The following is an 8978-nucleotide window of genomic DNA, read 5'->3' as shown; positions in this document are numbered from 1 at the left end:
GAGCCCCTGGTGGCGTATCAGGTTAAAGCACTGAGCTGCTGAACTTGCTGACCAAAAGGTCGCAGGTTCAAATCCAGGGAGTGGCATGAGCACCCGCTGTTAGCCCCAGCTTCTGCCAACCTAGCAGTTCGAAAACATGCAAATATGAGTAGATAAATTGGTAGATCAGGCGGGAAGGTAAGGCTGCTCCATGCAGTCATGCAGGCCACAAGACCTTGGAGAACGCTACAGAGAACGCTGGCTCTTCAGCTTAGAAATGGAGATGAGCACCAGACCCCAGAATCGGACACGACTGGACTTAATGTCGGGGAAAATCTTTACCTTAACACTCAGATTAATAGATAATCCCTGTGTGTATGTGTAGGTAGGTATACACCCTTGTCCCCTGCATATGTCATCAGTTGGGAACCCCTCCCCCCAGCACCAACTGCCGCCCTGGGCCAGAGTGAAGGGGGGGGGGGCAGGGGACAGTTCCACCTTGTCTCCTGCATATGTCATCAGTTGGGAATCCCCCCCCCCAGCACCAACTGCCACCCTGGGCCAGAGTGAAGGGGGGGCAAGGCACAGTTCCACCTTGTCTCCTGCATATGTCATCAGTTGGGAACCCCTCCCCCGCAGCACCAACTGCCGCCCTGGGCCAGAGTGAAAGGGGGGGGGCAGGGGACAGTTCCACCTTGTCTCCTGCATATGTCATCAGTTGGGAATCCCCCCCCCCCCCCAGCACCAACTGCCACCCTGGGCCAGAGTGAAGGGGGGGCAAGGGACAGTTCCACCTTGTCTCCTGCATATGTCATCAGTTGGGAACCCCTCCCCCGCAGCACCAACTGCCGCCCTGGGCCAGAGTGAAAGGGGGGGGGGCAGGGGACAGTTCCATCTTGTCTCCTGCATATGTCATCAGTTAGGAACCCCTCCTCCCCAGCACCAACTGCCGCCGTGGGCCAGAGTGAAGGGGGGGGGGCAAGGGACAATTCCACCTTGTCTCCTGCATATGTCATGAGTTGGGAACCCCCCCAGGACCAACTGCCACCCTGGGCCAGAGTGAAGGGGGGGAGGGGACAGTTCCACCTTTCTCCTGCATATGTCATCATATGTCATTTCTCCTGCATATGTCATGCATTTCTCCTGCATATGTCATCCCCCCCCAGCACCAACTGCCGCCCTGGGCAAGAGTGAGGGGGGGGGCAGGGGACAGTTCCACCTTGTCTCCTGCATATGTCATCAGTTGGGAACCCCTCCCCCCCAGCACCAACTGCCGCCCTGGGCCAGAGGAGGGGGGGCAGGGGACAGTTCCACCTTGTCTCCTGCATATGTCATCAGTTGGGAACCCCTCCCCCGCAGCACCAACTGCCGCCCTGGGCCAGAGTGAAAGGGGGGGGGGGCAGGGGACAGTTCCATCTTGTCTCCTGCATATGTCATCAGTTAGGAACCCCTCCTCCCCAGCACCAACTGCCGCCGTGGGCCAGAGTGAAGGGGGGGGGGCAGGGGACAGTTCCACCTTGTCTCCTGCATATGTCATGAGTTGGGAACCCCCCCAGCACCAACTGCCGCCCTGGGCCAGAGGAGGGGGGGCAGGGGACAGTTCCACCTTGTCTCCTGCATATGTCATCAGTTGGGAACACCTCCCCCCCCCCAGCACCAACTGCCGCCCTGGGCAAGAGTGAGGGGGGGCAGGGGACAGTTCCACCTTGTCTCCTGCATATGTCATCAGTTGGGAACACCTCCCCCCCCCCCAGCACCAACTGCCGCCCTGGGCAAGAGTGAGGGGGGGGGCAGGGGACAGTTCCACCTTGTCTCCTGCATATGTCATCAGTTGGGAACCCCTCCCCCCCAGCACCAACTGCCGCCCTGGGCCAGAGGAGGGGGGGCAGGGGACAGTTCCACCTTGTCTCCTGCATATGTCATCAGTTGGGAACCCCTCCCCCCCCAGCACCAACTGCCGCCCTGGGCAAGAGTGAAGGGGAGGGGGGGGCAGGGGACAGTTCCACCTTGTCTCCTGCGTATGTCATCAGTTGGAAACCCCACCCCCCAGCACCAACTGCCACCCTGGGCCAGAGTGAGAGGGGGCAGGGGACAGTTCCACCTTGTCTCCTGCATATGTCATTAGTTGGGAACCCCTCCCCCCCAGCACCAACTGCCGCCCTGGGCCAGAGTGAGGGGGGGGGGCAGGGGACAGTTCCACCTTGTCTCCTGTGCTATGCTTATAATATATGTTTATAATATAATATAATGTAATGTATATACATATAATATTTATAATATAATGTAATACAATATAATACTAATAATAATGTAATATTATAATTATATATATTATATTACTTTATATTACTAACTAGCTGTCCCCTGCCACGCGTTGCTGTGGCCCAATCTGGTGATCTGGAAAATAAAGTAATGAGAAAGTGTTGGTTTCTAATATATGTAATACCTATATGCTTGTGAGTAAACAGTATTTCTTGTTGTTTCTTTGTCAGTGTTGATGTGGAGAGTGTCTGGTTTGCATTTCTCCTGCATATGTCATCCCCCCCCCAGCACCAACTGCCGCCCTGGGCAAGAGTGAGGGGGGGGGGGCAGGGGACAGTTCCACCTTGTCTCCTGCATATGTCATCAGTTGGGAACCCCTCCCCCCCAGCACCAACTGCCGCCCTGGGCCAGAGGAGGGGGGGCAGGGGACAGTTCCACCTTGTCTCCTGCGTATGTCATCAGTTGGAAACCCCACCCCCAGCACCAACTGCCGCCCTGGGCAAGAGTGAGGGGGGGCAGGGGACAGTTCCACCTTGTCTCCTGCATATGTCATCAGTTGGGAACACCTCCCCCCCCCCAGCACCAACTGCCGCCCTGGGCAAGAGTGAGGGGGGGGCAGGGGACAGTTCCACCTTGTCTCCTGCATATGTCATCAGTTGGGAACCCCTCCCCCCCAGCACCAACTGCCGCCCTGGGCCAGAGGAGGGGGGGCAGGGGACAGTTCCACCTTGTCTCCTGCATATGTCATCAGTTGGGAACACCTCCCCCCCCCCAGCACCAACTGCCGCCCTGGGCAAGAGTGAGGGGGGGGGGCAGGGGACAGTTCCACCTTGTCTCCTGCAATGTCATCAGTTGGGAACACCTCCCCCCCCCAGCACCAACTGCCGCCCTGGGCCAGAGGAGGGGGGGCAGGGGACAGTTCCACCTTGTCTCCTGCATATGTCATCAGTTGGGAACCCCTCCCCCCCCAGCACCAACTGCCGCCCTGGGCAAGAGTGAAGGGGAGGGGGGGCAGGGGACAGTTCCACCTTGTCTCCTGTGTATGTCATCAGTTGGAAACCCCACCCCCCAGCACCAACTGCCACCCTGGGCCAGAGTGAGAGGGGGCAGGGGACAGTTCCACCTTGTCTCCTGCATATGTCATCAGTTGGGAACCCCTCCCCCCCAGCACCAACTGCCGCCCTGGGCCAGAGTGAGGGGGGGGCAGGGGACAGTTCCACCTTGTCTCCTGCATATGTCATCAGTTGGGAACACCTCCCCCCCCCCAGCACCAACTGCCGCCCTGGGCCAGAGGAGGGGGGGCAGGGGACAGTTCCACCTTGTCTCCTGCATATGTCATCAGTTGGGAACCCCTCCCCCCCCAGCACCAACTGCCGCCCTGGGCAAGAGTGAAGGGGAGGGGGGGGCAGGGGACAGTTCCACCTTGTCTCCTGCGTATGTCATCAGTTGGAAACCCCACCCCCCAGCACCAACTGCCACCCTGGGCCAGAGTGAGAGGGGGCAGGGGACAGTTCCACCTTGTCTCCTGCATATGTCATCAGTTGGGAACCCCTCCCCCCCAGCACCAACTGCCGCCCTGGGCCAGAGTGAGGGGGGGGGGGGCAGGGGACAGTTCCACCTTGTCTCCTGTGCTATGCTTATAATATATGTTTATAATATAATATAATGTAATGTATATACATATAATATTTATAATATAATGTAATACAATATAATACTAATAATAATGTAATATTATAATTATATATTTTATATTACTTTATATTACTAACTAGCTGTCCCCTGCCACGCGTTGCTGTGGCCCAATCTGGTGATCTGGAAAATAAAGTAATGAGAAAGTGTTGGTTTCTAATATATGTAATACCTATATGCTTGTGAGTAAACAGTATTTCTTGTTGTTTCTTTGTCAGTGTTGATGTGGAGAGTGTCTGGTTTGCCTACTCTGGAATATGCAACACATCATAGTCCTTCTTTAAGGGTCTCTTTCAAATCTATGATACTATATCTGTGTGTGTGTGTGAGTGAGAATCATATCTATCTCTCTATATTTATGGCTGGATGGCTCTTTGTCAGGAGGGCTCTGATTACATTTTCTTGCCCTGGTGAAGAGAGTTGGACTGGATGGCCTTAAGTATTTTCTGTTGGTCATGGGGGTTCTGTGTGGGAAGTTTGCCCCATTTCTGTCATTTGTGGGTTTCAGAATGCTCTTTAATTGTAGTAAACTATAAATCCCAGTAACTACAAATCCCAAATGTCAAGGTCTATTTCCTCCAAACTCCATCTGTGTTCATATTTAGGCATATGGAATATTTGTGTCAAGTTTGGTCCAGACCCTTTTAAATAAATAAATAAATAAATAAATAAGATCCATCATTGTTTGAGTCCACAGTGCTCTCTGGATGTAGGTGAACTACAACTCCCAAACTCAAGGTCAATGCCCACCAAACCCTCCCAGTGTGTTCTGTTGGTCATGGAAGTCCTGTATGCCATGTTTGGTTGAATTCCATCTTTGGTGGAGTTCAGAATGCTCTTTCATTGTAGGTGAACTATAAATCCCAGCAACTACAACTCCCAAAATGTCAAGGTCTATTTCCCTTAAACTCCATCTGTGTTCATATTTGGGCATATGGAATATTCGTGCCAAGTTTGGTCCAGATCCATCATGGTTTGAGTCCACAGTGCTCTCTGGATGTGGGTGAACTATAATTCCCAAACTCAAGGTCAATGTCCACCAAACCCTTCCAGTTTTTTCTGTTGGTCATGGGAGCCCTGTGTTCAATTCCATCATTGGTGGAGTCCAGAATCCCCTTTGATTGTAGGTGAACTATAAATCCCAGCAACGACAATTCCCAAATGACAAAATCATAATGTTTTGCGTGATGGTCACTCCTTGTGTTGTGAGACGTTTTGTTGCCAAATTTGGTGTGATTTTGTTTATTGGTTCTTTTGTTTTTAGGGAACTCATTATGCACAGAGCATTTATATAGATAGATAGAAGACTGATAGATAGAATATAGATAGAGAGATAGATAGATAGATAGATAGAAGATAGATAGAAGATAGATAGATAGATAGATAGATAGATAGAAGATAGATAGATAGATAGATAGAAGATAGAAGATAGCTAGACAGAAGATAGATAGATAGATAGATAGATAGATAGATAGATAGATAGATAGATAGATAGAAGATAGAAGATAGCTAGATAGAAGATAGATCGATAGATAGATAGAAGATAGATAGATAAATAGAAGATAGATAGAAGATAGATTAGATAGAAGATAGATAGATAGATAGATAGATAGATAGACAGACAGATAGAAGATAGATAGAAGATAGAAGATAGCTAGATAGAAGATAGATAGATGGCTAGATAGATAGAAGATAGATTAGATAGAAGATAGATAGAAGATAGATAGATAGCTAGATAGAAGATAGATAGATAGAAGATAGCTAGATAGAAGATAGATAGCTAGATAGATAGAAGATAGATTAGATAGAAGATAGATAGAAGATAGATAGATAGCTAGATAGAAGATAGATAGATAGATAGAAGATAGCTAGATAGTAGATAGCTAGATAGATAGAAGATAGATTAGATAGAAGATAGATTAGATAGAAGATAGATAGAAGATAGATAGATAGCTAGATAGAAGATAGATAGATAGATAGATAGAAGATAGCTAGATAGAAGATAGATAGCTAGATAGATAGAAGATAGATTAGATAGAAGATAGATAGAAGATAGATAGATAGCTAGATAGAAGATAGATAGATAGATAGATAGATAGATAGATAGATAGAAGATAGATAGATAGAAAATAGATAGATAGATAGAAGATAGATAGATAGAAGATAGATAGAAGATAGATTAGATAGAAGATAGATTAGAAGATAGATAGAAGATAGATTAGATAGAAGATAGCTAGCTAGCTAGCTAGATAGAAGATAGATAGAAAATAGATAGATAGATAGAAGATAGATTAGATAGAAGATAGCTAGCTAGCTAGCTAGAAGATAGATAGATAGATAGAAGATAGAAGATAGCTAGCTAGCTAGATAGAAGATAGATAGATAGAAGATAGATAGATAAATAAAAGATAGATAGAAGATAGATAGATAGAAGATAGATAGATAGATAGATAGAAGATAGATAGAAGATAGATAGATAGATAGCTAGATAGATAGAAGATAGATGTTTATAATATAATGTAATGTAATGTATGTGGGGCCCCCGGTGGCGCAGTGGGTTAAAGCACTGAGCTGCTGAGCTTGTTGATCGAAAGGTCGCAGGTTCAACTCCGGGGAGCGGCATGAGCGTCCGCTGTCAGCCCTAGCTTCTGCCAACCTAGCAGTTCAAAAACATGCAAATGTGAGTAGATCAATAGGTACCGCTCCGGCGGGAAGGTAAGGGCACTCCATGCAGTCATGCCGGCCACATGACCTTGGAGGTGTCTACGGACAACGCTGGCTCTTCGGCTTAGAAATGGAGATGAGCACCACACCCCAGAGTCGGACACGACTGGACTTAATGTCAGGGGACTACCTTTACCTTTACCTTAATGTAATGTATATACATAGAATATTTATAATATAATGTAATACAATATAATACTAATAATAATAATGTAATATTATAATTATATATTTTATATTACTAATAATATTACAATAACAGTGACAAATGCAAGATACTCCACTTTGGCAGAAAAAACGAAATGCAAAGATACAGAATGGGGGACAATGCCTGGCTCGAGAGCAGTACGTGTGAAAAAGATCTTGGAGTCCTCGTGGACAACAAGTTAAACATGAGCCAACAATGTGATGTGGCGGCAAAAAAAGCCAATGGGATTTTGGCCTGCATCAATAGGAGCATCGTGTCTAGATCTAAGGAAGTAATGCTACCCCTCTATTCTGCTTTGGTTAGACCACACCTGGAATATTGTGTCCAATTCTGGGCACCACAATTCAAGAGAGATATTGACAAGCTGGAATGTGTCCAGTGGAGGGCGACTAAAATGATCAAGGGTCTGGAGAATAAGCCCTATGAGGAGCAGCTTAAGGAGCTGGGCATGTTTAGCCTGAAGAAGAGAAGGCTGAGAGGAGATATGATAGCCATGTATAAATATGTGAGAGGAAGCCACAGGGAGAAGGGAGCAAGCTTATTTTCTGCTTCCTTGCAGACTAGGATGCGGAACAATGGCTTCAAACTACAAGAGAGGAGATTCTATCTGAACATTAGGAAGAACTTCCTGACTGTGAGAGCCGTTCAGCAGTGGAACTCTCTGCCCCGGAGTGTGGTGGAGGCTCCTTCTTTGGAAGCTTTTAAGCAGAGGCTGGATGGCCATCTGTCAGGGTTGCTTTGAATGCAATATTCCTGCTTCTTGGCAGGAGGTTGGACTGGATGGCCCATGAGGTCTCTTCCAACTCTTTGATTCTATGATAGATAGATAGATAGATAGATAGATAGAAGATAGATAGCTAGATAGATGATAGATAGATAGATAGATAGAAGATAGATAGATAGCTAGATAGATAGAAGATAGATAGCTAGATAGATAGAAGATAGATAGAAGATAGATAGCTAGATAGATAGAAGATAGATAGATAGATAGAAAGAAAGAAGATAGATAGATAGAAGATAGATAGCTAGATAGATAGAAGATAGATAGAAGATAGATAGCTAGATAGATAGAAGATAGATAGATAGATAGATAGATAGAAGATAGATAGAAGATAGATAGATAGATAGATAGAAGATAGATAGATAGAAGATAGATAGCTAGATAGATAGAAGATAGATAGATAGATAGATAGATAGATAGAAGATAGATAGATAGAAGATAGATAGATAGAAGATAGATAGCTAGATAGATAGAAGATAGATAGAAGATAGATAGATAGATAGATAGTAGATAGCTAGATAGATAGAAGATAGATAGCTAGATAGATAGAAGATAGATAGAAGATAGATAGATAGATAGATAGATAGATAGATAGATAGAAGATAGATAGCTAGATAGATAGAAGATAGATAGATAGAAGATAGATAGAAGATAGATAGATAGATAGAAGATAGATAGCTAGATAGATAGAAGATAGATAGCTAGATAGATAGATAGAAGATAGATAGATACTAGCTAGCTAGATAGATAGATAGAAGATAGATAGATAGAAGATAGATAGAAGATAGATAGAAAGCTAGATAGATAGAAGATAGATGTTTATAATGTAATGTAATGTATATACATATAATATTTATAATATAATGTAATACAATATAATACTAATAATAATGTAATATTATAATTATATATTTTATATTACTAATAATATTACAATATAATGGTATGGTATGATATAGTAATATATCATACTGATATTGTACTATGCTAATAATATAATATATTGTATGTATAATATATCTTGTAAGCCGCTCTGAGTCCCCTTCGGGGTGAGAAGGGCGGCATATAAATGTAAACACAAGACAATGTAAGGCAGGCCTGTACGCGCCTGCGCAGAAGCGCACGCCAATAGCGGGATGGAAATAGGGCCGCTTCTCCTTTAAGCATGCAAATAAGCCCAGCGGGGCAGGCCAATCAGGAGCGCTTGTGCTCCGCAGGGGTGGGGGGGGCTGGCTGTGCCCGCTCCCCGCCTGGTTTTGTGTGCAGAGGACGCGGCGCAGGTGCGGGATCGGCGCGCGACAGGTCGGGGGCCGGGACACACCCCCACCACTG

General features: G+C 46.1%; 1 protein-coding gene across 4 annotated transcripts in view; it reads left to right on the top strand.

Moving 5' to 3' along the window:
- The first annotated feature begins 8838 nt into the window (after positions 1-8838).
- Positions 8839-8978, top strand: part of FCHO1 (FCH and mu domain containing endocytic adaptor 1) — a 34259-nt gene continuing 34119 nt past the window's right edge. Inside the window, exon 1 of one of the 4 annotated variants that reach the window (XM_067473624.1) lies at positions 8839-8926. The gene's annotated coding sequence lies outside the window, so the exon portion shown is untranslated. Of the gene's footprint in view, positions 8949-8978 lie in introns of all 4 variants that reach the window. The other 3 variants (XM_067473623.1, XM_067473621.1, XM_067473622.1) reach the window with 3 other exon arrangements.

The sequence above is a fragment of the Anolis sagrei genome, chromosome X (assembly GCF_037176765.1).
Source record: "Anolis sagrei isolate rAnoSag1 chromosome X, rAnoSag1.mat, whole genome shotgun sequence".
In the NCBI taxonomy this organism is placed as follows: domain Eukaryota; kingdom Metazoa; phylum Chordata; class Lepidosauria; order Squamata; family Dactyloidae; genus Anolis; species Anolis sagrei.
This window is presented reverse-complemented; position numbering and strand designations above follow the sequence as displayed.